The sequence below is a fragment of the Castor canadensis genome, chromosome 18 (genome assembly GCF_047511655.1).
Source record: "Castor canadensis chromosome 18, mCasCan1.hap1v2, whole genome shotgun sequence".
Taxonomy (NCBI): Eukaryota; Metazoa; Chordata; class Mammalia; order Rodentia; family Castoridae; genus Castor; species Castor canadensis.
In genome coordinates this window covers 8,725,128-8,752,717 of record NC_133403.1, presented here as the reverse complement: position 1 = coordinate 8,752,717, position 27,590 = coordinate 8,725,128, and the positions used below count along the sequence as shown (strand labels likewise).

The 27,590-nt window shown below is 40.5% G+C and overlaps 1 long non-coding RNA gene across 8 annotated transcripts; it reads left to right on the top strand.

The window, feature by feature from the left end:
* LOC141418916 (uncharacterized) lies at positions 1 to 26,608 on the top strand. Of its 8 annotated transcripts, none has more exons than XR_012443578.1 (7): positions 1 to 225; positions 8,142 to 9,034; positions 9,117 to 9,227; positions 12,537 to 15,967; positions 21,132 to 21,521; positions 23,988 to 24,184; positions 24,643 to 26,608. It is a non-coding gene; the product is annotated as an uncharacterized lncRNA (long non-coding RNA). The 8 variants fall into 8 exon arrangements; XR_012443581.1 differs by lacking the exon at positions 12,537 to 15,967 and adding an exon at positions 3,095 to 3,358 and having other exon boundaries at positions 24,643 to 26,601; XR_012443580.1 differs by lacking the exon at positions 12,537 to 15,967 and adding an exon at positions 3,175 to 3,358 and having other exon boundaries at positions 24,643 to 26,600.
* The last annotated feature ends 982 nt before the right edge of the window (positions 26,609 to 27,590 follow it).

Sequence of the window (27,590 nt, the reverse complement as noted above, 5' to 3'; positions counted from 1 at the left end):
ATCAAGTCCATGCTTGGGCCACATACTTAAAATGCAGGAGCAGCCAATGATACAGGGAGAAAGGAGAAACAGACTCTGGCTGTCAAGGCTTCCTCACTACTAAGCAGAGTGAACATTTCCAGATGCCAACATAAGGCAGTGAAATGCTGTGCTAAGATCCTGAGTGATGTTGAGAAATGAACCCAGAGGCCTTGACTGGAACAAGAACCTGTGCTGAAATTTTAGGTAAGTCTGGGAAGTTTGTCCCTTTCTTCTTTTTTACCTCAGCTGAAAATTAGCTTCTGATTTTCATCTCTGCATTCAACATCTTCCTTATGATAGTCTCATAGTATACTGAATCCTGAGGACTCTCCCTTTTGACCCAGAACATAGCATTCTGTATTTTCCACTGTACATAATGAAACCTATCCAACACTATAGAAGTAGAGCATATTCATCACTTTCCCTTAAAGTATCCTAACATGTCTCATGGGGAATCACTACCCAGCCTACCCTGGCTCAACCTGGTGAATAGAGACCTGTCTTCAGAAAATAGAGCAGTCTTGCTGCGGCTGCAGTGCTCTCATATGGGATCAGGGATGATGAGGCAACATTTACCTCATTTTAAAGGAGTAAGACTAGGCTGAAGAACATGCAGATTCAATGAGTCCACAGATCAGCTTCATAGATTTGGTAAAAAAAATGAATTCTGCTTAATATGTCACCAGGATGCTTAAGCTACATTATTCTTTTCTTGTTTTACTTGTACTACATTTTGTGCAAATATGATACAAATACATTGCAAAACACTGAAGAAGAGATAAAAAAATCAATTGGAAAAGATGAGAATTGTAAGATTTATGAGGGGGTGGGGGGAGAGAGAGGGAGCAGAGTGGGTGGTAAGGGAGAGGGTGGGGGCAGGGGGGAGAAATGACCCAAGCCTTGTACGCACATATGAATAATAAAACAATAAAAAAAAGAATTGTAAGATTTAATCAGTATTCATTCTGCAAAATTTAAGTGAGTTTATCACAATGACTTAGATATAAAGTATCTCATTGATTGACGTAAATTCAAATTTGGAGAAAGGAAGCCCAAAGAAGCAAAAACAATCTACTTCTTAAAAAATCTCCAATTTCATCAGTAGAGTTCGGAGATAAATTAGAACTATGAAATATCAGGTCACCTTCCCCATTGGATAGCTGCCAATTATCACCCAGTGAAGCAGTCAGAGGCTCCATGGCAACACTCAGCATCAGTTGTTCCTTTTGGGCAGAATATCACTTTGAAGGACCAAATAACCATGGTACAGAGGCTTGGTCTTCCACTCCTGTTCTCTCCCCAGAGCCAAGGATGGGCTCTGGCTTAGGTGGGCACATAATTACTGTTCTTTGAGGAGTTAAAGGACTCTGCCATTGAAATGTGACAGTCAGGACAGGTGGTACTTACAGGCTCCAGGATTAGATGATGCAGCAGTAACTGCATCTCAAGGATTCCAAGAGAAAAACAGATGGACTGTGAAGATTTTCTGACACAATGGGGGCATGAGAGTTTATAGAGCATGCAACTGGGTTCCTTCCACACACAGGCTGTGAAACAGGGATCATGGAAGGTTTTCTGAGTCCTGAGGGTGCAGTAAATGTCTGACCACCAGAGGGAGACTAACATTTGAAAATAAATTCACTTGCATTAAATCTGACTCCCCCCTCTTATTAATTACCCAGCTTAGTAGGGAACAGATTTAGATGGGGGGGTGGGGGGGTCATGATCTGCCTAGAGTGTACTGAGGGGATAAGAGGCTTGGGAGCCCTGGCTCAAATGAGTTCCTGAAGAAGTCAGCATTGAGGCACTTCATGGCCTGGGTTCCTCTTCTCCTCATGGTCCTCCCTTTGTTCACAGGTCAGGTGTAGGCCACGGTCAGGTCCTCCATGGTGATAATAATGATACACCGTACACCTTAATCTTGTCCTTTCCTCTCAAACAATTCTTCTCTTTTTCCAACTGGATCTTTAGTAGTTACCTCTTTTCAGGGTCCCTCTCCCAACCTATGCTGACACAGCCACCTTCAGCATCTACCTCTGTGGGACAAACTTCCAAACTCTCCTGCACCTTGAGCAGTGGGTATAGTAATTACCAGGTGGACTGGTACAAGATGAGCCCAGGGGGGTGCCCTCCATTTGTGGTGCGGACTGACCCTAGTGGCATGAGTGAAACAAGGGTGCTGATAGCTTTTGAGGCTTAGGCTCTGGCATGGATCAGTGTCTGAACACCCCAGTCATCCAGGCAGAGGATGAAAGTGTTTTCCATTGTGGGGCAGATTATGGCAGCGAGAGCAGCTATGTGTAACACACAGTGACACAAGCAGAGGGGAAGTGAGACAGAAACCTCCTGACTGATCTGTCCTGGGCTCACTTTCCTCCCCAAAAGTCTCAATAATAGGGAATTTCCTGACCCTTTGAGATTTTCTACCTTTCCAGCTTTCTTTGTAATTCACATTAAATGCTCCCTGTGTGAATACACTTCCTCAGGTGTGTTTGGAATATTTGAATTTCTAGTGGATATTTATGGTTATTCACACTGGGCAAAGTCATGGTGGGATTTTGTGGAAAGGACACAGCTATTTTTTAGATATACATTCATAGTACAATGCCACTGTCACCATCTTCAGTTACTTTTTCCACATTCTATACTAGTGGGGCACCACACAGTGGTGGGCACTGAATATTTCCCAGGAGATTTAAAATTTTGTCTCCTACACATGGGGTCACAAGTGCACTTGTGCTACCTCACCTCATGTGTAAATAGAAGTAATAATGTTTGTGCATGCATGTGTGTGTGAGAGACAGAGATAGAAAGAAAGAGAGAGAGAAGGGAGAGAGAGACAGTGAGAAAGAGAGATAGAAAGAGACAGAGAGAGAGAGAGAGAGAGAGAGAGAGAGAGAGAGAGAGAGAGAGTTTGCACACATGAGGATGGGAGAATGTGAGACTCCCTGTACCTGAGGCTTTGAGAAAGAACCCCACCAATTTCCCCAGAGGGATTTGAATACATGCAGGAGAGAAAATTCTAGTGCAATCTCTTTACCATGATTTTAAGATGGTAACTACCTGTATTTAGGTCCAATTTAATAGGAAAAGCACACAGCCCTCAGAAGACATCCCTCACTTCACAATGTACGTGCATATTTCAATTGTTAGAGACATGGGAAGTATTCAAACGTGTCTCAGTTTCCATGGTTTCCTGTGGATGAAGATGTGCAGGACATGCTGAGCCTCCATGTCTTGAAGAAGGAACCCACAGGGAGGATGCAGAAGCTGAAGATATTCTGAGTACAGAATGCAAATTTTATGATCAAAAACTCTGACTTACACAGCTTTGTGGGTGAGTTTGTGTGAATATTTCACTAAACTAGGAGCCTGTAAGATCATCAGTTGCAAATAAGATTTGAGGTATTTGAGAAACAGACATCAATGAGATACAAAATCAAAGTCCTTGATGCCAGAAACTTCAAATACCCTGGCAGCTAAAATCATAAAGGAACCTTGATGAGATTGTGACTTTTGCTTTTATATAAAAGACTAAAGTTTGTTTGTCTAAACCTTGTCTGATAATGTATTTACCAATCTAGATTTAATTTCTGAAAATATCACCTCATCAGGAGCCTCTTGGTTCAAAATTTAGTGTTACTTGTTTTTATCTTTTAGTAATGAAAGAACCCAGGTTGGTGTGATAGTTTAGTGGGAGAGATAGTGGTTAGCTTGAAGCCCTGAGATCATTCCTCAGTATCAAAAGAATAAAATTAAGAAAACAAGTAAATTAACCAGTTCTTTGATAAATTAAATCAGAAATCACTTAAGTGAACATAGTTAAAATCCATTGTTTTAATGAATGAAAGTTTCTGAATATTATTAATTATACTTGTACAATGTCATTTATAGATGAAGTGATAAGGTGTTTAGAATTTCCTTCAATATTATAAAGGAAGGCACTGAGATTATGCATAAAGAGGGGTGGAAAAATAAGCAAGATTAGCTGCATTCATCATGGTTAAAATGGTATAATCAATGCGGATAATGTATGGGGCCCTTCTCTGGAGATTTTTATATCTTAATAAATTTCCTTGGGTTGAGTGTGATGATTAGCCTGTAGTTCCAGATAGTCAAGAGGCATAAATCAGGAGGATAAAATTTCTCATCCTGAGAAAACCACAAGAATGATACAGATATACACCTGGGTATCAGAAGTCCAACATGTATGACACAGGAGACCCAGTTACCCTGTGCACCAGGGCCAGGATTTGTAGATCATTCCCTGAGATCTGGATCATTAAGGTAGTTGTGTGACTTTTTTTCCCAATATGCCTTAAAAAGCTCCTAAATTCTCACGTCGAGGATAAAACCCTTATTAAGTAAAATGACTCTTGACCCATTACCTGGTCAGTTTTCCTAGTTTAATCCCAAGAAGCTTCTGCATTGTTTGTCTGGTTGGGTTGATAGTGAAGTACATTACAGTTCTTTGAGGTTGAGAATAGTAATAAATTAGAATCTAAAAAGAGATCCCAACTAGTCCAGCAGTATCTTCAGGAGCCATAAGGATGATACTCTCTGACTCTTCCTACATGGTTATGGACTGTGGAAGCCCGTTTGTCCTGTCACCTCTAGTTTACTAATCCTTTAATTCTCTTCTTTTACTGGGTACAGGAAGAGCAAGGATAGGAGTAATTGCTTCATGGATAAGAAGAGGGGTTTTGTTTGTTGTTTTGTGTTTGGGGAGTATAAATTAGACTAGTCACCATAAATTTTATGAAGAGTATATTAGAATCGACCTCTTGGGAACTGAATATGACAACAAAATACTGATCTTCAGGGAGATTAGGCTTAGCATTATGAAACAATGCTATAGTATGAGCCAGGTCTAGTGTTGAAGAGAAGAAAGGAGACATCAGGCTTGTGTACTCAGGCAGAATTATCATGTCAAGAGAATCACAATTCTATAAGGTCAGCTTTTCGCACTTACATGTTTGGGTAGGCTGAGTCCCCAAATCATGTAAAAATATTGGACTGCATAATGTGAGGGATGTCAGATGATAGAGCTGAGACAAGAAGCACTAAAAGGGTGCAGCATAAGATGGAGACTGCTTGGCCAGCATGTTGGCAAACTTCTAAATTCCAAGCTATGCAGGGATAGAATTCAGATGAAAACAGTCCTAGACTATCCCAAGAAGAAGCATGAGACCCAAACTGAAAAACAAATAGAGCAAAAAGGGCCTGGGTATACTTAAGAGGTAGAGCATTGAATAACCAGTGCCAGGTCTTGAATTCAGACACATGTTCAGCCAAAAAAACTGGAGACTGCACATTGTAGCATGGAGAAGACACACAGAATATATAGCGTGGACAAAGACATGACATGAAAGCTCCTGTGTCCTAGATCAGAGGGTCTTGTGGAGGATCACATAACATCTAATGTCAAGGGCATCTGTCCACTGCTCACCAACACAGCCTCTGGGGCTGTCTCGCTCACACTTTTTCTCATGGTCCGTTTTGCAGCACCATTCACAGGGAGAACTTCATACACTGTGATCTGATAAAGATTTCACAACCCAGTGGGAAAGAAAATATCTGGAAGAAAAGCCATTCTCTGGCCATATCAAAGTAGTAGAATGTACTATGCAGACTGGAGACACTAAGTACTGATGTCTGATCAATACCAAAGAAAAAGAGCCCTTTGCAGGATAAGATCAGAAAGAAGAGGGAACTGGCTACATAGAGAGGTCTCTCTGGTTGTCCCCTGCTGCAACATCAGGATATTTGCAAATTTTTCCCCCATTCTGATGGGGTCCATAGGGGAGATATCCTGGAAATGCTTTGAACCCTACTAAGGACAAACACCTAAGGTTGGTTAGGTGGATTTTACACAGAGTTTCATTTAAATGACTTAATATCACATTGTTCCTCCATAGCTTTCCTCTGAAACTACCACATGCCAAATGGAATTGTTTCTGATTACATGTGGTTACAAGAGTTGTGCTGGCCTACAACCTTGAATGAATTCTCTTTTGTAATGATACATCCTCTGCACCAGGCATGGGTGCAGATTGTATCATTGTTCCCCAATATTTGAGTCTATTTCAGTGGCAGATAGTGCTTCCCTATACCCCTGATAGGTGACCTACCTCACTATCCTGCTTTTTTACAGTAAAATATGTTCAACGGATGCCTGGGAAAATTCTGCATAGTAGAGTAAAAAATTAATTATAATCAGAAAGATTGTTATCATTTCCTGCCAACAATACAGGAGGCAATGTGATGAGTATTTCACTCCAGACACCAACCCATCCTTCCTTTTCTATCTTCTCCCTGTAGATGTGGTTGACCACCTTCAGGCTCACTCGATTTTAAATTCAACTGGCAATAAAATCCGACCCCTCATTCTTTAATTATATTCCTTTTATAAATTCTCTTGAATAACTTACAAAATAATGATCACTAAGGCCAGTAGTATATCCAAAATGTAAAATTAGTTTCTTTAGTTAATAGGTCATGGAAATAAATCCTTTTACTCAACTATAACACTCAAATATAATTAGAATATGTTGCTAAAATTGACTTCAAATGCTTGGAGAAGGCGTCAAAAAAACTGGAAAAATATTTAAAAACAGGAATGAGCAACAAGAGACAAGCAATGTATGTCATTCAATCTGGAAATACAGGTAGCATATCACCAGGTGAAATCAACATTTATTGGTTAAACCACTTAGCAGTCAAAAACAATTAGAACAAAAAGCCAGTAGGGGGAGCAGTGGATTTTTCTCTGAAGCTATAGGGAAGTGAACTATATTTATCCCTGTACAGCTGCTCACCTGTGCATGTACAATGCTAAAGCAGCTGCTTCCTCCCATGGGATAATTCCACAGCACAGAGCCTCCCCAAATGCACTTCTGACAATGTAATGCCTCTTGTGTGGAAGGAAATGGTAAGAGGATCATATTTTTGTAATTCAACTCATAAACAATCCCTTTCATGCAGAGTCCTCAGTAGGAAATAGGGTGACACCAGAAAGAAGAGCTACAAGTTTGAGGTCAAGGATTCCTTCTAATATCCACACTTAGGCACTTATTCTCTCCTCTTCTTTATTCATTTTCTTCTTACTTCCTCCCCAGGTTAAAATAGATTCCAGATACCAACCCTTGAAGAGAACCCTGAGCATTTGTTATTTGGATGAATAACATGTGTGTGCTTTGGGTTTCATGATCCATTTCTCAGGTCCCAGTGACTCAGTAGCTTCTCAGACCATGTCCTCAGGAGGGACAGTCACTTCACCTGTGTCTCCAACTTTGTAACTGTTAGCAACAATAACTATCCATACTGGATCCAGCAGAAGCCTGGACAAACCCTCAGAACTTGGCTTTATAAGAAAAATAAGAGACACTCCTGGACTCCTGCCCAGTTCTCAGGCTTCCTTCTTGGGTGTAAAGCTGCTCTCATCCTCTTATGGGCCCAGTCTGACAACAAGGCTGGCTTGTGTAGAGTGGTGTACTACATAGTGACTGAGTAAGATGAGGAACCAACATAAATAAGCCCATGGTGCAACTTGATACTCTGAGTGATTCCATTACCTGAGTGTCAAATGACCATTCTTCTGAGCTTCCAGGCAGTGATAATGTGAAAGTGGTGAAGGAAAGACATGCAAATGATTCTTACCTCCTCTACAACCTTAAGTGGAGGAAATCATATTGCCTGCCCATCTGCTAAGTAAGGAACATTCAGCATAACTATCTCTGGCCTTGAAGTTGGGCTCTGTAATCACAGAGTGGAACTCACCAGCTCTTTCCACTCTTGGTTGGAAGAGTCCCTTGATCAGGGACCTCTGTCTTTTCTCAGTAGGCTCTTCCTCCCAAGGTGGAAATTAGAAGAAGTTAACACCTCTAGCTAAACCCATAATTTGTCAGATATGGAAGTCTGATAATCAACCTGTAGGTTTGTAGCAATGATGTGGACATGTGGTACCATTACTCAGATTTGCCTGAAAACTGATCCTTTGCTTAGAACTGGGAACTTTGTAATTGACTTACACTGCATAGCCTCCTCCCTAAGGACAGTCTCCTGTTTACTAGCAGTTCCTCCAGACTACAAATTAACACATGCCAATATTTCTACTATAGGAGCTGCTTCAAGGGAACCCAAATTAAGATTCTGTGTGAAAACATTCACAAAAACCTACTAAATAATGGAAAGATAAACTTAATATTGGAAAAGACAATTTAAAAAATATATCAAGATATTTTATAGGTAAGTAGTGGGTTACTTTTTTCTCTTAATACTTTGATTAGCTAACTGTAGTATGGGGACTGGGGAGGAGTTAAAATGTTGACTCTGGTAGGTATTATACAAAAGAGCATTTCTCATAAAACTGACTAGGCCTGGGCAAGTGATACCAAATGAAAGATTGTCCTTGGGTCTTCTCTGGGAGAATTTCTATTGAATTTTGTATGTCAAGAGTTAAAGTGAGACTGTAACTGACTCTTTTATCCCTACAAGGAACCTGAGTTTGCATAAATGTTGATGAAAAGTTGAAGACATTCATGTGGAACAATGTGGGATTTTGCCAAATGATTTCAGTGATGCCAAAGGGAAAAAGACTAAGAAGTTTACAAATGATTCCAGTAATAAGAAAGAATGAAGTTGAGGATGTGATATGGGTGCAGGAAAGATGAAGTTTGGTTTCAAATCACAATGACAACTTGGTTTTTCCTTTCTTTTACTTAACATTTTATGCGCATATATTAGCTTTACAGGGGGGATTCATTCTGACATTTCTGTGTCTGCTTCTCTGTGTGCTTAGAGTTTTAACCTCTGTGAGTCCCTTACACTGCATGGCTTTCTTCTCAAAGGTTCTTTGTTGCTTTATTCTAGGTACCCTAAGCTTCAAATCTGTATATTTTAAACAATCCTACCCACAGAAACTGCTTCATGGGAAGCCCAAATTAACATTTTGTATGAAAACAATTACAAAAGCTACTATATGGTATGGAAAATAAACTGAAAATGGAATGAGGCAAGTAAATATATACATATATATATATATGTACATCTTATTACATCACATAGGGTAAATAATGGTTTATTTCTTCTCTCAGTGCCTTAATTATATCAGTGTAGGATGAGGACAAAGGAGAAGAAGTTAAAATTATGAATCTTAAGGAATTGAAGAAAATTGCATTTTACGGAGGAGTATCTGACTAGACTTGGTAAGTGAGGCTAAACACAATGTTGCCCTTGAAGCTTTCTGGAAAAATTGCTCTTGAATTTCTTGTTCCCCAACAAAAAATGTGGTACTAGAAATGCCTTTTCTTCTCTCACCTTGATTTGCATAAGTAATGATAAAATGTGGAGGACTGTTCACTTGAAAGAATGTGGGATTTTTCCAAATGATTCGGTGGAAGCCAAAAGGAAAGGATCAAGAGGAAATTCAAAGCCAGGCACCAGTGGCTCACGCCTATAATCCTAGCTACTCAGGAGGTAGATATCAGGAGGATCACAGTTCAAAGCCAGCCCGAGCAAATAGTTCATGAGAACCTATCTTGAAAAACGCATTCACATAAAAAGGGCTGGTGGAGTGGCTCAAGATGTAGGCCCTGAGCTTGAAGAGGAAGATAGCCTTGAAACAGGGTTGTAAAACATGGTAAACTGTCAATTAAAAGCTATAACCTTGGACAGAGCTGTGAGGAATTGCCCATTAGAGCCATGCAAAAGTTTGGGACCAAGATGAAAGGCACCATGCAGAGATAAGCACCCATTCCTGCCTTCCTTTGTCTACACTTGTAAATAAACTTTCCAAAGCAGGCCTCCCCTGCTGCTCTTATCTAAACCTTAGGTCTCTAACCCACTACTAGCCCTACTTTATGGGAGAGCACATTCCTTGTAACCTGATACCCTGCACTGCCTTTTAAATATCCTGTGAATCCTTTGTTCGGGGCTCAGACACTGGTACACGTCTGGGCCCGCTAGCGTAAAAATTAAAATCTGAGTTCTCCACTCCTCCGAGTGTTGCTTGGTTTCTCCTCTGACTATATTGCCACAACAAGCTCAAATCCAAATACCACAAAAAAAGTGGAAGTTTATAAAAGTTTGGTTTCAAACCATAGTGACAACCTGGTTTTTCTTTAACTTATCTCCCTATGGAACCTGGTGCCCAAATTTCTTCATCCTGATACTTGGTCTTGTGTCTCACGTACACTTTGTCACACATTTCAGCACTGCTGTTCCAGGAATGGAAGAGTCTGCAAACATCACAAACACACTCACCTTCAGTGTCTTCACTCTCTCTGTTACATTTGCTTGGGGCATACACATAGGTTATAGTCCCCAGAACCTACAACCAGAGTACCCTGTGCACTCCAGAGCAGAATATACCAGTAAGTTAATAAAATGCTGCATGATTGAGTGAAACTACAGAGGAATAGAAGTGTCAGCCTTAACTAGATATGTTTTGAGAACTCTTTTCCCTTTATTCGTTGCATAGTTGAGGTGTTATCGAAGAATCTATCTTCACCTCTTTTCTTTTTCTTCTTGTTGTAATGGGGTTTTGCTCTCATAGCCTATTGCTTGCTAGGCAAGCACTCTACCGTGGACCAATCTTAGACCATTATTCTCCTACCTGTATCTCCTGAATAACATGAATTACATGGAATGACCTTGCCTAGCCAAACAGCTTACCTTTTCTAAGCTCAGGCCCGGGACACTGAACAGAGGTTGAGATACATTCTGGTGAATCAGTGTCCAGGTGGGCCTGAGCACAGCAGACAAAGAAACAGCACAGAGGTGCTAAAACATCCATTTCCTGAGGCGTCACCTGAGCCCTGTTGGTAGGATGAGGAGGAGCCTGACCCGGCCATGGTGATGACACCTAGAACACAGCCTTCTGACTCTAGGACTGAGCATAAGTCTCTGTGAACTCTCTTATCCCTTCCCCCGTCTCAGTACAAGGAGTGGCCTCCTTTCAATTCTGCTTTCTGTAGCTGTATCTATTCACCCCACTCTGACCTGATGTGAACTCTGAATCCTTCTGCATCACTGGGAATCAGTGAGCAGCTGAGCAGATGAAAAATGTTCTGATTTACTTTCCTATTTGCAACATATTGTGCTGTTGATTAAGCCCTGGAATGGTGTTACCTCAGAATTATCTCAGGTCTTTCTTTTGTGGCTTTCATTATGAGTCCAAACTAAGAAGTCCTAGAACATTTCCTTCCCAGGTTATAGAAGGAGGGTGAGGTCAGGATCTCAGAATAATATGGACATCCAATAATTTCACTTCTTAAATACAATTTGCAGGGCAGAAACTCTGCATCTCCTTCAAACCACTGTAAACCTTCAGATAGGACTGTTTCATGCATTTCTCTTCCACAGCCTTAGTCATGGGAATGAGTTCAGCCCATTTACTGGCATTTGGTGTCAACTACTTGTTTCTATCTAGACAAGTTGCTAGAGGGGGTCTTGCATATGAAGTGAGAGAGGTTCATTCCCATTGGTTTTGTTTTTCTCTCCTGAGTTACAAAGCTGCCCTGTTGTGTCATCAGTAATTGACTGAGGTCATGAAAAATCAGGTAGAAACTTCTGTTGTCTGAAGAGTGTGAAGAAAATACCCATTTTGCTTTCCTTTCTCTTTTCTTGGAAGTTTGCCTGAAATTTGACCTACTCATGTGCAACTTCTCCACAGCACACAAGGCTAAAAAAATACTGAGAAGAAATGTGAGAGGGGCCTTTGTTGAAAATTTGGTAGAATTCTGAAGACCTAAGGCCTAGAAAAGGGAAGGGAACATTTATGTCTATTGTGGACCAAGACAATTCTCAGGTTCTCCCTGAGCTGAACATGGATACAAGAGAACAAGAAGCAGATCAAAAGCCTAGAAAAGTGAACTGTGATACAAACTACCACTCAACTCCAAGATAATTCCCTGAGTTGTGTGACAGCCATATGGACATAGTCACAGAGCAGTAGCCTGAAAACTGGACTGAGAGTGCAGCATCTCTTGACTGAAGGTATGACAGGACATATACATTTGAGGCAAGATAGAAAATAGGAAAAGATTGGGACTCTTAAACTCATACAACTATCTAGGGCATTTCATACTAAACACCCTCCTTTGCCCACTCTGAGTTTCCTTTTCAATTGCAAATGTGGCAGAGTGATCCATGATCCAGATCCAGGGACCACCAAAGTCCCTCCCTGCTTGCCCATTATTGGTGATCAGGACCTGCCAAAATTTTCCCCTCCCACAGATTATCATGGTTTTAAATTCCTTAAAACAGAGAAGACACTCTGCTTCCTTGTGCTTCCATCCCACCCATGTCTTGCCTGGATGCTTCCATGCCGGACACAGTAAATTTGGAAATCTTTGGGCCACAGACTACAGAACCCTACAACAGTTTGAACTTAATTTTGATGACTATTAATAAAACAACAAAAAAGAAAAATGAACATTTTCTTCAGATTTTTCATAGAACCAATGTGTCACAACATAATAATGAAGGTACAACTCAAAAATTGTATCTTGTAGGGAAATAGGAAAATCTGAGTGATTCTTAGTTCAACACTGAAAGAACCCACATAAAGGAATTACCATAGCAAGCATCCATTACAATCATTCTCATTGGAGTGCCTGAAAGAGGAGTTAAGGAGGTTGAAGTGAAATACATAAGGAAAATAATGGTTGAAAACTTCACAAATCTCTGAATCACTGATCTGGGAATATCAGAAACTGTCATTGTGACGCATGATCAATCTGCCCAGAGCAAAGATGCAGAATAATCCTGAGAACAGTCTGAGAAAATGATATGCTACATATGATGGAATGTCAATTTGAAGGTTCGTGACTTCTCATCAGAAATGATGGAGGCCAGTACAACAAGATAACTATGGTATCTAGAAGACATGAATACATGAGCCAAATAATCACAACCAATATCTTGTGAGAATGCAAACTTGATTTTTCTTGGTTATATACCTGGGAATATGATTGCTGTTCATAGGTTAAGTATATACCCATAGCCTGCTGTGGTCCACTCCTTAGCTGCCACCTCAACAGGCTCTTTGTGGCATCACTCTTTTATTCCTATCATCTGTAACCTTCAGTGATCCCAGGGTAAGGACAGGAGGATACACAGGCACCCACAACACAGCTGCCACCTCGTGGGCAAAAGGTCAAACACTGTTCACCTTAGCAACTGAAGCTCAGCTGTCCAAATCAAGGGTCTGATTTTATTCTACTACCTAAGGGCAGTACCATGGCCAGCTGTCTACTCAGTCCTGTCTCTGGGAAGCAAGAAACTGCCAGATGGGCTCATCTACCTAGAGCCACTCACTGTACTTCAAACTGGAATTTTTGACCCAAGGTCCAAACTGCCTGGATTCCAAATGCCAGGTCCATCCACTCACACCTGTATTCAAAATGAAGAGGCAAGGGGAAAGGCACAAAATTGAGATTTATTTGATGCTCAGGTCATGTGAAGGGAAGAGGCACAGTAAGCACTCAACCCTTTAGCCATGTTCAGTGTACAGACATGATCTATAGGTTTAAATTGTCGAAGAACTGGCAGCAGCAGGAGAGAGAGAAGATATGCATAGTTAAACAGTGCCAGTCACAGATGTGGTTGGCTGGGTCATAGCTCAGTCAATGTTCCTGAAGAGGTTCCAGGTGATGTTATCTGGAGTAATTGTTGCCTGACAAGTGGTATGTCTTGAGGCAGCTCAACTATTAGGGACAGTTTTGGTCTCTTGTCCAGTTATGTCTTTCCTGGAATCCAAGGTGCTTGCAAAGTCACTGCAAAGGGAATGGTTTGGAGCAAAAATGAATACAAGTTAAAGGCAGAAATGTCAAGTTTTTTTTCCTGCTTTTAATTAATTCTTGGCACAAATAAGGAGTCAGTAGTTTCAGCACCTCTTACAAGGCCCCCCATATGGAGTGCATTGCTTCTCCACTGTGCCCCCCATTCTCCTCACTCAGATTCCTAGTCCTCCTCATCAGACAAACTGCCCAGGGAACTTACATAGTGGCCAAACTCCACAGGTGTCACATCTGCCAGGACCCCACAAACAGGGTTTATTTTCAAGTTGAGCTAGGCTCCTAGACTCGCTTCTTTGAACACTGATCTACATTCCCAAGGGATGATGAGAATAAACGGCAAGTTTCTTAAACTCAGGACCCTCCAGCCATGAGTCAGGAAAAGATAAAAGGAAAAACAAACCAAGAAACCTAGCAAGTTTAAGGAGGTTGCTGCTATCTGCATAAGAATAAAGATGCCACTTCCATGTCATGTCTTTTGTTCTCTGTCTAAATCCTGTGTTTCCTAACCCTAAAGGTCACAATCTGAGACTGCATTTAGTTTTTGGAGCTTCAGGAGTTTGAGCTCAAGGGCCAGTTCTTATTAGGAGACACTTTACCCTTTGAGAAACACTCAAGGCCCTGATTGCTTTCTTTTCCATATAGGAACTCACACTATTTTCCTGGGCCATCTTGAACCATGACCTTCTGGCTTCCCTGTAGCTGGAATTTCAGGCATGTGCCATCACACCCAACATTGCAGTCTCCATGTTATGATTCATCTTTTCAGTGCATCAAGAGCCAGCTCTGTCTTTTGACATCCTACACATTGTATAATTCACTTTGATTTTTGTGAAATGCAGAAACTCAGACTACCTAGAGATGTTATCTGCAAAAAGTTGACCTTGCAGAGAACTAAGCCACTTGGCAAGATACCTCCGTGTGTGGCAGCCAAATTCACCTTGCTTCTCTCAAAACCAGACGTCCTTGATCCATAGAAATCCCTTTCGTAATGCTGAGCCAAATTTTCCCTTAGGATAAGAATGTCATTTTCACAATCAGTTCTCAAGGACATGATACTGAGGTACTGTTTGTGAAGTTTAGGCAAGTGGCTTATGTATAGTCTGTATGATAAACTTTTTTATCCACAAATCAATTATTCCCAGCCCCTCTCCTGGTCTCTGGTAACCAGTAGAGAATGGAGGTATTAGTAAACTGGATATGACAAATAGCATGGCTTGAGGAGTCTATCACCATACAGGAAAAATCAGAGAGCATCTCCATTGGCGCTCCTGTGAGATGCTGCTGGATCAGTAAGGATCACTCCTTTAGTTATACATTATTATTGCTCTATATCCAAATAATTTTGATATATTTTAGCATTAACCCAATCAGACAAGCAAGGAGAATGCTGCTTTATTATTGTGGTGAGTAAGGGTACTTTGTGGCATCCTGATAGTACAACAGCCATCTGCATAATTAATAGGAGTTTCAACCTCAACCTAGGAATTTTAGAGTTGTCTAGGCCATATTAGGAGAAAGAGAACCCAGATTTCTAAGATTTGAGGGATTGGGCCCCCACAAATTCTGATCCTGGTTCATAGGAAATAGAAGGGGCTGGGCATAGTGGACCTGGGTTTCTTGCATCATACCTCCTGAACTTCTAATACAAGGTATATACCTGCTCCGTGCATGGGGTAAGTAAACAGCCTCTGGAGAGAAATGTTCTATCAGATTTAGGAGAACAATAAGAGGAGACTTTGTTTGCATCAGTGCCAAGAAGATTAGGTAAAAAGCATCAGACCTTCAGGTTGCCAGTTCATCTGGCAGACAGGGAGGGAGGATAATTATTTCACCTCCCCATTACATGAGAAAGACAGCAGGAAGATGTTATGACCCTGAGGCTAACTACAGCACTAATTGCTTTTGTATTCATGACAGTTAATTTAAATTTGGAAAAGAGTCATACTCCATGACTCTAGGATGACTTTTATGACCCTCTTTCACATCTATCTGCCTGTGTCACTATAGAGACTGTCATCATGACCAGTCATACACTACTAGTCAGCCTCAACACACTGGATCCCAGAGATGAAAAGATGCCCAACATTGGCTAAAGTAGCTTTTGATCTGAGTAGTGGCTGAGGAACCAGAGCACTGGTGCTTGTGTAAGTCTGAGATACAGGAGACAATGGACATGGTCTTCTGGCTTCTGTTGGTACAAATTCATATTGTTTGCATCAATACTGAAATCATTCCTCAGGGTGCAGGTAAGTGTGTCTGATGTTCTCAGGATTATGGAGGAGGATGACTGAGTTAGTACACACTGAGGGAGGCAATCATCAAACAGATATATATAGTGACTAAAATGGAAACAGAGAAAACTTTCTCAGGGCTTAAATATGAAGAGATGGAAGCAGAATGGATGTGGCCACTGATTATGAAGCCCGTCCCTGCTTATGCTATGAGAGAGGAACAGGAGGAGTGGGGAAGCATGTAGGCCATGGTGGACAGAACCCTTAGCCCAACAATATGGGGCTGGGCTGCCCCAGGCCTCCTTCTTTCTAACCTTTGAAGAGGGGCATGTTCATACAAAGATTTGCTTTGCTTTGTAGTCCTGGGAAGAAACACCTCCTTACACAAGACAAAGGTCTTGTTCTGGGATCTGTGTCAGGTCACACAAGATAAACTACCTGAGTTCTCATCAATTAGAACAAGATCTGGACTCTGAGTATACTGTGTGTAGGGGGTCCTAATTGAGCATCTCAGCTGGGATCAGAGTGCAGCCCTATGATACCCTCTGCTGGTCACTGGACACATGCCCATGACTCAGAGAATTGAGAGTCCAGCTGTTTCCTGTAGCTGACCAGGTCACTGCTTTTACTTACACATCCACGTTCTGATTCCTTGTTCTTTTATTCCCTCATGATGGGCATGGTGAGCGAAAACCTTGTCATTTACCAAGGAAGTCCTTTGCTAGGTCAGGTGGAAACACATAGATACATGCAATTTTAAGTTGTGGATACTCAGAATTATAGACAAGATAAGTCCAAATGGGGTTGGGCACATATTTTATGGAGTGAATGTTAGCTACTTGGTACTTTTCTGAAGACTTGCATTGTGAGGTTTCTTATAGTTTTATCATAGTTGTTGATACTTCTTTTTTGTATTTTTCCCAACTGGTATTTTTTTACCCTCTGTTCAGATTTAAATACAATGTACAATTATTTTTGCAGATACTGTTTTTCCATGAGGTTCTCTTGATTATAAACTCCAGAATCTGACTGGAGGTAAATTATCATCCCATCCTGGGACCACCTGTACTTGTCACTATCTCTGAGGACACTTGGTGACCTCTGATCAGGAACAACCTCCAGATTTGTGAGAGTGATAGATTAGATTCATTGCTGTTCAATACAAATAAGAAAATTGCATGTAAAGTTATGTAACATGGCTGTAACTCTGTTTTATATCTTCCTGCACTATTTACAAAATAAGACTAAAAGACACATAAAAAGTTGATTTTGTCCGATTTGGACAACTTCAGGTTGCATGTTGTTTTTTAGAATAAGCAACTAATTAATATTAATTAATAATATAGGACTTCAGAATGGCAGCAGCAAACACTGAAATTCATAAATGGTCAAACTTTGAATTTGCAGTTCTATTTTTGTGACAATTTGTGATATGCCTGCTCTAGGTGTTTTCTTTACACGTTTTGTGCATTCTTTTCTATAACTTTTCTGTGTTTGTTTCCATGGCTTTTTCACTAAAACAAGAAAATTAGATATAAGAGTGGAACTGGATCACAGGCCATAATTGGCCAATGTAGTAAGGAAGTTCTGCACAAAAAACAAGCAGCTTTTAGTACAGATTACCATGGAGTTGTTTGAGGTTTTTAGTCTTATAACACACAGGTGTTTATACAGACTAAGGTTTTAAAAGTGGGATTTCAAAGTAATCCCAATGAGACTCAAGCTACATTTGATTTGTAAAACACATTTCAGATGTGAAATTTCATCTCTTTGTTCACTATGCAAATATTAACACAAAATAGATAAAAGACCAAAATGTAAAACACAGGAAATCTATGAAATTCTATGGACCAAAACACTGGACAAAATCTACTTGATTTTCTATGGACCAAAACACTGGACAAAATCTAACTTGAGTTAGGCAGTAGATTTGGACAGACAACAACATGAAAAAGATGTATACAGAAACAAAAATTGATAAAAATGAGAATTCATCCAAAGTAAAAGTTGTGCTTCAAAAACTGGGAGATTTTTGCTACAGACATACATTCTTTAACATTTGTTTATTAGGAAAACTCAGCAATGTGGCTTTTCTTAGGTTCTCATGTGTTGACTATGTAGAGCTCTTCTCCAGAAATTCTTTCTCTGTACTTTCCACAAGAATTTACAAACTGTGTTAGTATAGTAAATGTTCCAGGAATAATGAAGAGATTCTGGACCACCAATATCCCACACTAGGAAATGTGTGTTATTGACCACTATCTCTTCTGTATTACTTCTTAATGTAGAGGATGAATGTATACCTTCATTCACTGAAAATTGTGAAGGACAGTAGTTTTCCCTGAATTACCTAACCCAAGATGTTAACTATGGTGATTGAGCAGTCTCCATATCCTAGTGAGGATAATTCCCATTCTCAGGCAGAGGACCCCTCCAGCCCTCTGGGCCACCTTGCCTCTCCTGGCTCAGGCTGAGGGACAGAGAGACATGCTGGTACCTCCACTTCTGCTGCCACTGGCCACTTCAATGAACTCAGGTTGAGGCTGAAGCCCAGGCTACCCTGCCACATGCTAGGATTGGCAGCTGCTACCATGGCGTTCGCTTGGCTAATGGACTTCACCATCCTCCAACAGCTCTTCTCCTGTACTAGATGTTTTGAGTCCATGTTTAATTTGTACCACTAACCCTGGGCAAACACCCATCGGCTTCCTGTCGATAGCTTTTCCTTTTTTGGACATTTCATGTAAATGGAATCATGCAATGTGTAAGTTTACATTGTTGGCTTCTTCCATTTACCATAACATTCTCAGTGATCACCCATGTTGTAACATATAACAGTACTTCATCCCTTTTTATTGAAAAACACTAAGCTGTTGTAATTACTGAACTTCTAATAATCAATATAGAAGGGCTGGATTGTAAGCTCAGTGAGAGAAATAGTGGCTAGCTACAGGACCTGGGTTCAATCCCCAGGAAGAAAAGAAAAAAAATACAGTCAATAAATTAAGTAATCATTGGAGAAATTAAAGCAAAAAGTGAGAATAGTTAACATTGATTGTTTTAATGCACTAGAGTTTGGAATATTATAAATTATATTTGTATTAAATAGACTTCTATATCTTAAAGAATTGCACAATAACAAATGTGTAGAAAATATAAAAAGAGAGAGAACTTGTCCCTGATGAAGTGTAAACATCTTGATGTAGCCAGAGATCGATTTTTTAAATGGAAGGACCACAAATGAAGCTCCTTTACTACCAATGACCTATGAGGTCATGAAAGGGAGAGGAAGTGAGGGTCACTAAGGATAAAGAAGTGAAAAAAATACCTAGAGCAGAGGAGGGACTGTTCCATGGTCTGTGGGGCAATCACCTGAGGAATTTGGGTTTTATTCAAATGCAGTGGGCAGTTGCCATGGCCTGCCAAACTTCTAAGAAAGGTATCTCGGATGCCATGAGGAGAGAAAGAAGGAGAAATGGACATGAATATTTCTATAAATGATGGTGCACCTAGGTTTGGGGAGCATTTGCATAGTGAAAACGGATTGGGATATATGGATAGTGAGGAAATGATGTCTTCTGCATCTTCCTGCCCAGAAAGTCAATATATCTACAAGAGAATTGCACTTCACATTTAAACCAAAAAAGTATGAAAATGCATGCAAGGAAAACTCTGATAATAATATAAACAAAATGAACAACACCCATGACAAAATTTGAAAGAAACTCATAGCACAAATATTCAGAAAAGTATAAATGGCAGAGCTAATATACACTACATTAAATAAAAATACATGTTTTATTTTGCAACAATAATATTAATACTACATAAATTCTAATCATTCAACAAATTAGGAAACCAAACCTAAATGCTATTAAAAATCTGAAACTATTATGTGATTTTTGAAACATTTACCCCATAGGTTTATTTGAACATAGCATTTAGTTTATTTTTGCAAAAATTCCCAGTCCACTTCACTTCTTTGAACTGAACAGATACTGTTTAAACCATGGTCTCATCAGTGATGATTCAGTGATGTCACACATATCCCCTCCCCTTCCCTCTCTTTCCTTCCCCTCCCTCACCTCCCCTCTCTTTCCCTCACTTTCCTTCCTTTTACCTTCCCTCCCTCTGCTCTCCTTTCTTTTTGCTATTCCTTTTCTTTCTCCTCCCCTCTCCTCTTCTTTACATTTTATTATTTCTTTCCCCTTCTTTTTCTATTACCTCTCCTCCCCCCAACACCACCTCATGTTCTCTGTCCTTGGGATTCAACACAATCCTGATTCATTCTAAGCACAGGCTTGATGACTGAGCTATGTGTCCAGCACCACTTGGCATTTATATGTGTTTAATTCTGAGCATTTACAACATAAATATTCATGTATGTACCTGCTTCCAACTCACCTAGAAACGGACTTCCTTGATGAGCGAAAAGGTGGTATTCATTATGCTCAAGGTGAGAGAACAAAAGACAAAGTAATGAGGCCATGGGGCCAGTAATCTCAGCTACAGTAACCAACTGGACTGTGATCTCTGGATCATGGGGAGGTGCCTGAGACCAGAAGAGGGCACTGTAGGATTTCACTCTGGTCCCTGCAGAGCAGCTGAGTGAGGACCATCCACAAGCAGGGCCCACAAAGACTGGGTTTTGTTCTCATTCATGGGACTCAGGGGGTTTATCATGTCTGGCCTGACACAGTCCCCTGAACAAGGACCTTTTTCTTGTCTCAGGAGGTATTTCCTCTCAGATATGCCTCCACGTAAAGCAAATTTTAATCTTTCTTAGTCTGTAATGTGAGCAGTGGCCCAAGCACAAAGGCACAGTCATAATGGAAGCACAATTGCATGAACAACCCTCTCCCTTCAGATGGTGGGAAAGAAAAGGAGGCCTGGAGCAGCAGCACCATCCCATGATTCTGGGTCTGGCTCAGGGGTTTGGGTCCACCATGGGATGGAGACATAAGGACAGGCCTCAGAATCCTAGGGCAGCACCCAACCAACTTTCATCTTTTCACTCAAGCCCTGAGAAAGTTATTCCTCCTCTCTTTTCACCCACCCTGTGTGTCTGTGTTTGCAGGTTGTCTCTCTCAGCCTGTGCTGACTCAGGACCCTCCTTTTCCACATTCCTGGGAGTACCAGACCCACCCTCAGCTGCACCCTGACTGCTGACTTCAGCGTGGCTGAGAAAAACATGAACTTGTGCCTACAGAAACCAGGGAGCTCTTCCTGTTATCTCTTTTACTACTACTGAAACACAAATGAGCACCAGAGCTCTGAGTCCCCAGCTACTACTCTGGATTAAAAACTACCTCAACCAATGATAGACTTTTGGTCATATATGTGGTCCAGCCTAATGATAAGGCTGGCTGTAACTGTATGATTGATCATGATGATGGTCTCCAAGGAACACAGGCTGCTGAGTTTGACTGTATGATTGGTCACAATGCAGGTTTTCAGAGTGATACAGGTAGACGGGGAAGTGGGACATATAACTCAGACTTCTCAGGGACTTGGACTGTGACTCTTTTCCAAATTTAAATTATCTGACATAATGCAACTATAGTTAGTGCTATAATTAGCTCCTGAGATATAATATCTGTCTTGTTTTTTCACATGAAATGGAGAGGTGAAATAAGGCATACTCTCCATCTTCCCCATATGATCTACTATCTCAAGTGTTGGTGCTCTTTACCTACATCAGGGAACCCATGCAAAAAAAAAAAAAGGTTTTCTTTTATGTCAACTAATGCAGAGAGAACATTGCACTCCAGAGAAATTTTTAACTCTCATGGTGCAGTCATATACCTGGCTATTAAAATTCTAGCACGTATGACATAGTAGTCTAAGGTCCCCTGTACTCAGATACGTCTATGCAAGAGGGATCATTTCCTGAGTTCTGAAACCTTAGGAAATCTGGTCCTTTTCAAAAATATGTCTAGAACACCTCTTAGATTCTCCAGTGATTGTACAATTTGGTTAATGTTGAAATATATCAATTATGTGGGATCTAGAATAATAATGAGGTATAACCGAAGGACCTGCAACATCTCAAAAGAGCACCAAGGGAGATTCTCCCTGATTTTTCCTGCATGTTGATGGGCTCCTGAAGTACTTCTTTCCATCATATCCAGTTTACTAATCTCTCCATTCTGTACTGGTTAACAGGTTCTGGGAATGGAGTAACTGCTTAGTAGATAAAGAGTGTATTCTAGGAAATATAAGTTAAACCAATAACCTAAAATTCTGAACAGTATGTTAGTATCAACTTCCTGGGAAATGATTACAATGAAATTCTAAACATTAAGGAAAATTGGGTTTAGCATTACTAAAGGGATTTTATGGTTCTGCCAAAATCTGGTATGGAGGAGAAGCAAAGAGAGCTTAGCTTTGGATTCAATAGGTCGAGCTGTCTTGTCAAGCAGCTCAGATCTCTGCAAGCTCAGCATTTTGCAGACATATCTGCAGGTAGGCAGAATTTTAGGATTGATAAAATAAAAGAAAATTTAACTGCACAATATGCAGGATGTCAGAGGACAGAGCTATGCTACACTCAAGAGTTGCAGCATAATATTGAGATTGCAGTGCCTGCATTGGCACACACCTGAAATCTCAGTTACTTGGGAGGCAGAGGTTAGGGAATCATGCTGGAAGTAGCACAGGTATAGAGTATGAGACTCTATATGGAGGAAAAAAGTATAAAGGTCCTAAGGAATGACTTAAGTGTTAGAGAATTTGATTACAAGGATGAGATATTGAGTTCAAACTCACGTAATGCCATAAAAAAATTCTGACTGTACATTGTGACTTGTATGTGTAAGTCACACAGGATATGGAGAGTGTTCAAGATATGACAAGGAAGATCCTGGCTATTGGCCCACTGTGGAGGATCATGTGATCCAGTGGTCAAGGTCATCTGTCCATTACTCACCATGGCAGCACTATCTATCTAAGCGTCTTGAGGTATCTAGCTCACACCCTGCCTCATGGTCTCTTTTGCAGTACATCTCACAGGGCCAGCATTATGCTTGGTTCTCTAACAGAGATTTACAGCTGGACATAGAAGAATAAATTTACAATAAAGGCCATTCTCTCCCCACCTCTTTCCACACAAGTCAGTGGAACTTGTTGTTCAGGATGCAAAGCACTACAAATGGAATCACAAAGAAGAAGGCCTCAAAGATGAAAATATTGAAAGTATTTGTTTTATTAAAATACAATACATTAGGACAGATGTAAAAACAAAAGGAGAGAGAAACTCTCCTGGTTGAAGTGCAGAAGTAGGAGCCAAGAAGACAATAAAAGGGTGCTTTTCTGTGGGCCCATATTTTCTGTGTTGGGGGAAGATATATGGTCAGATCATCTAGCATTCCTAATTATTAAGACACTTAACTCTGGGTATGTCTACTAAACAACAGATGACAAAGGAGGGCCTTTTTGTTATTCTAAAACAAAGATATATGACCTAGGCTTATCCCAATCACAGTAAGGATAGGTGTGAGTTTCAGGATTTCCATTTGCTAGACAGGAACTTTATTTTCTCTCTCTATAGTTATTCAGAATTTTCAGCTTTGATACTGGGGATGTTGCTCAATTGATAGAAAGTGGAGGCTATGAGAACAAAGCCTTTACTGTAAATATATATACATACATATATATCTACAGTTCAAACATTCGAGTTAAAAAATAAAAATATCTGAAAACTTATTCACAAAAATGTTCTGTATTTACATAGTTTACAGTATTTTAACTCATCATCCCAATAAAAATAATCATAGTAGTTTTTATTAGTATTGAATGAATTTTATTTTTCAAAATAATGTCTTGAACATGTAACCACCACTCTGTCTGTATTTGGAGATAGGACTTGAAAGGATGCAACTAAAGGAGGTCATAAAAGTGATGATTTATTTAATGATCTTGTGTTATTTATAAGAATAAATTAGGACACAGACAACACAGAATGAGCAAATACCAAGTGAGAACCCAGCAAGATACTGGTTATCTGCAATCCAAGGGTGGAGAAGACAGGAGAAATGAAGCGTGAAGACAACTTGGTCTTGGTCTTTCACTTCCAGTTTCCAAAAGTGTGAAAAAATAAATTTCTGTTGCTAAAGTCACACCAGTACACAGGTATATCTTCCTAATGTACAATGATTATTTAAAAAATAAACTTGAATGATTGGTATGGTGTGTACAAATATGGAATATCTGAAATGGCTGTGATATGTTTTTCTGTAGAAAAATGGCATGCTGTTCTTTTTCTCTTATCTGAAACATATCCACACATCTTATCCTCAATTAGCACAGCTGTATTTCCTAAGTGACCTCTCCAGATCAAGTCCATGCTAGGATCAAATACTCATAGTGAAGGACCCATCAATGATGTAGGGAGAAAGTGGGAACAGGCTCTGGCCTGTTCACTCCCAGGCAGAGTGAAAATTTTTTCCTGCTAACAAGAGGCAGTGAAATCCTAGTGTCAAGATTTTCAGAGATGTTAGGAAATGAACTTGGATGTCCTGACTGGTATATGCTCATGTAATGAAATCTTAAATGAGACTAAGAAGTTTGTTCCTTTCTTCTTTCCTCAGATGGTGATGGTCACCCCTACTTTCAACATCCACCTCATAATGATCCTATGGTTTACTGAATCCAGAGGAGTCTCCCTTCTGCTGCAGACTATAACATTCCATATACTACACTGTAGATAAAGAAAGCTATACAATCATATAAAAGTGAGCACAATATACCAGCCCTCTACAATACCCTACAATACCCTAAAGTTTTTCCTGGGAAATCAATACTCACTCTAATCTGGCTAAGCCTGTTGAAAATGGAGCAGTCCTGCTGTGGCTGCAGTGCTGTTATAAAGGATCAGGTATGATGAGGCGCATTTTACCTCATTTTAAAGAAGTACAACTAGGCTAAAGAACCCACAGTTTAAATGACTCCACACATCAGCTTCATAGATTGGGTAAAAAATTGAATTCTGCTTGATATGTCACAAGGATACATATTTATGCTTAGACTACATTGTTCTTTTCTTGTTTTATTCATACTACATTTCGTACAAATACGATATAAATATGTTACAAAACACTGAAGAAGAGATCAAAAATCAATTTGTAAAAGTTAAAATTGTAAGATTTAATCCTAATTCATTTTCTGTGTAATTTGAGTTCATCACGCTGACTTTGACATTAAGGATCTCATTAAAGTAAATTCAAATTTGGAGAATGGAACCCAAATGAAGGAAAAGCAATCTACTTCTTAAAATCTCTAACTCCCTAACTCATTTTCTCCTGGGGTCCAATTTCACCAATAGAGTTCTGAGTTATATTAGATCTTGGAAGTATCAGGTCACCTTCCCATGAGTCAGCTGCCAGGTGTCACCTGATGAAGCAGTCACAGGCTCCACCAAAATACTTAGCATCTATTGGGAGCTGTGGGCAGGACATCACCTTTGAAGGACCAAATAATCACAAAAAACTAGCTGGGTCTTCTGCTCCTGTTATCTACCCAGAGCCAAGAATGGGCTCTGGTTCTAGCTGGCCACATTCTTCGTGCATGCTGAAGAGTTAAAGGATTCTGCCATTGAAGAATGAAAGGACAGGTGGCACTTACAGGCTCCAGGATAAGATGAAGTAGCAGTAGCTACATCCCAATGATGTTCAACAGATAAGTAGCAGAACTGGGGAGATTTCCTGAGACAGTGGGAACCAGACACTTTGTAGGACATGCAACTGAGTTCCACACACAGGTTCCGACACAGGGTTCGTGGAAAGTTTTCTGAGTCCTGGTGGTGTGGTAAATGTCTGACCACCAGGGGGGAGCCAAACATCAGCAAACAAATACAATTGAGTTTTCTGAATTCCCACTCTTATGACATACCAATCTTGTAGGTAGCTGATTTGTATGGGAGAGTGATGGAGTTAATGACCTGCCTAGAAATATGCTGAGGGAATAAGAAGCTTAGGAGCCCTGCCTCAACTGAATGCCTGAAAGACAGCATTAAGGGATCTCCATCATGGCCTGGGTTCATCTTCTCCTCATGGTCCCCCTCTTCACAGGTCAGGTGTAGGTCATGGTCAACTCCTCCATAGAGGAGGAGCATCCCAATTCTCCACCCAACACATTAACCCTTTCCTTTCCTCTCAAACAATTCTTCTCTTCTGTCTCTACTGGTTCTTTAATGGAGATCTCTTTCTAGGTTCCCTCTCCCAGCCTGTGCTGACACAGCCACCCTCAGCATCAACCTCTCTGGGACAAACTGCCAAATTTTCTTGCACCCTGAGCAGTGGGTACAGTGGTTATGCAATGGACTGGTACCAGCAGAACCAAGGGAAGGGTTCCTGGTTTGTGATGGGAATCGGCGAAAATGGGATTGTGAGAGCTAAGGGGGCTGGGATCCCAGATCGCTTTTCAGGCTCAGGCTCTGATCTGGATTAGTATCTGACCATCCAGAACATCCAGGCAGAGGATGACAGTGTCTACTACTGGGGCTCAAACCATGGCAGGGGGAGCATCTTCCTCTAACCACAGTGACACAGGCAGAGGGGAAGTGAAACAAAAACCTGCTGGCTGATTCTGCTCTGTGCTCACTCCCTTCCCCAAATCTGACTCCCAGTAATAGGGAACTTCTTTCCTTCCTTCCTTCCTTCCTTCCTTCCCTCCTTTCTTCCTTCCTTCTTTCTTTCTCTCTCTCTTTCTTTCTTCCTTCCTTCATTTTTACATTTACTTATATGCATATATATTGTTTGGGCCACCTCCCCCCCCTTCACTTCCAGACAGAACTTCTGCTCTCTTCTGCAATTTTGCTGAAGAGAAAACATAGGACATAATAAGAAAGACATAGCGTTTTTGCTAGTTTGAGATAAAGACAGCCATACAGAGAGATTCCTGGTGTTGATTCAATGCCCTTATGTATTGAAACACACATTGGTTCATCTCTGCCAGACCTCTTCACTACTTCCTGGTACCCTTCCCATAGTGACTTCTGCCAGTTTAAAATTACTTTATTCACTCCTCTACAGTGAGCACATCAACCACATTCAAGTTTTAGGTTTAATAGGGAAGTTTCTAATCCTCTGAGGTTTTTCTACCTTCCATGTAGTAAACATAATTTACATTAAATGTTCCCTGGGTGAATATATTTCCTCAGGTGTGTTTGGAATATTTGGATTTCAGTGGACATTTGTGGTTATTCACACTCCACAATGTTATGGTGGGATTTGCTCTAGAGTTCATAGACCTTTTTAAAGATATATTTCTAGTTTAATGAATGTTTTCAGCTACATTCTACACTTGTGTGTCATCACATAGTGATGGGTTCTGCATATTTCCCTGGATATTCTAAACTTTATGTCCAACCCATGGGATCACAAGTGCACAAACAACTTAGATTTTACTCACCTCCAATCACCTCTATCTGTATATAGAAATTGTAGTGTGTGTGTGTGTGTGTGTGTGTGTGTGTGTGAGAGAGAGAGAGAGAGAGAGAGAGAGAGAGAGAGAGAGAGAGAGAGAGAGAGAGATCCTA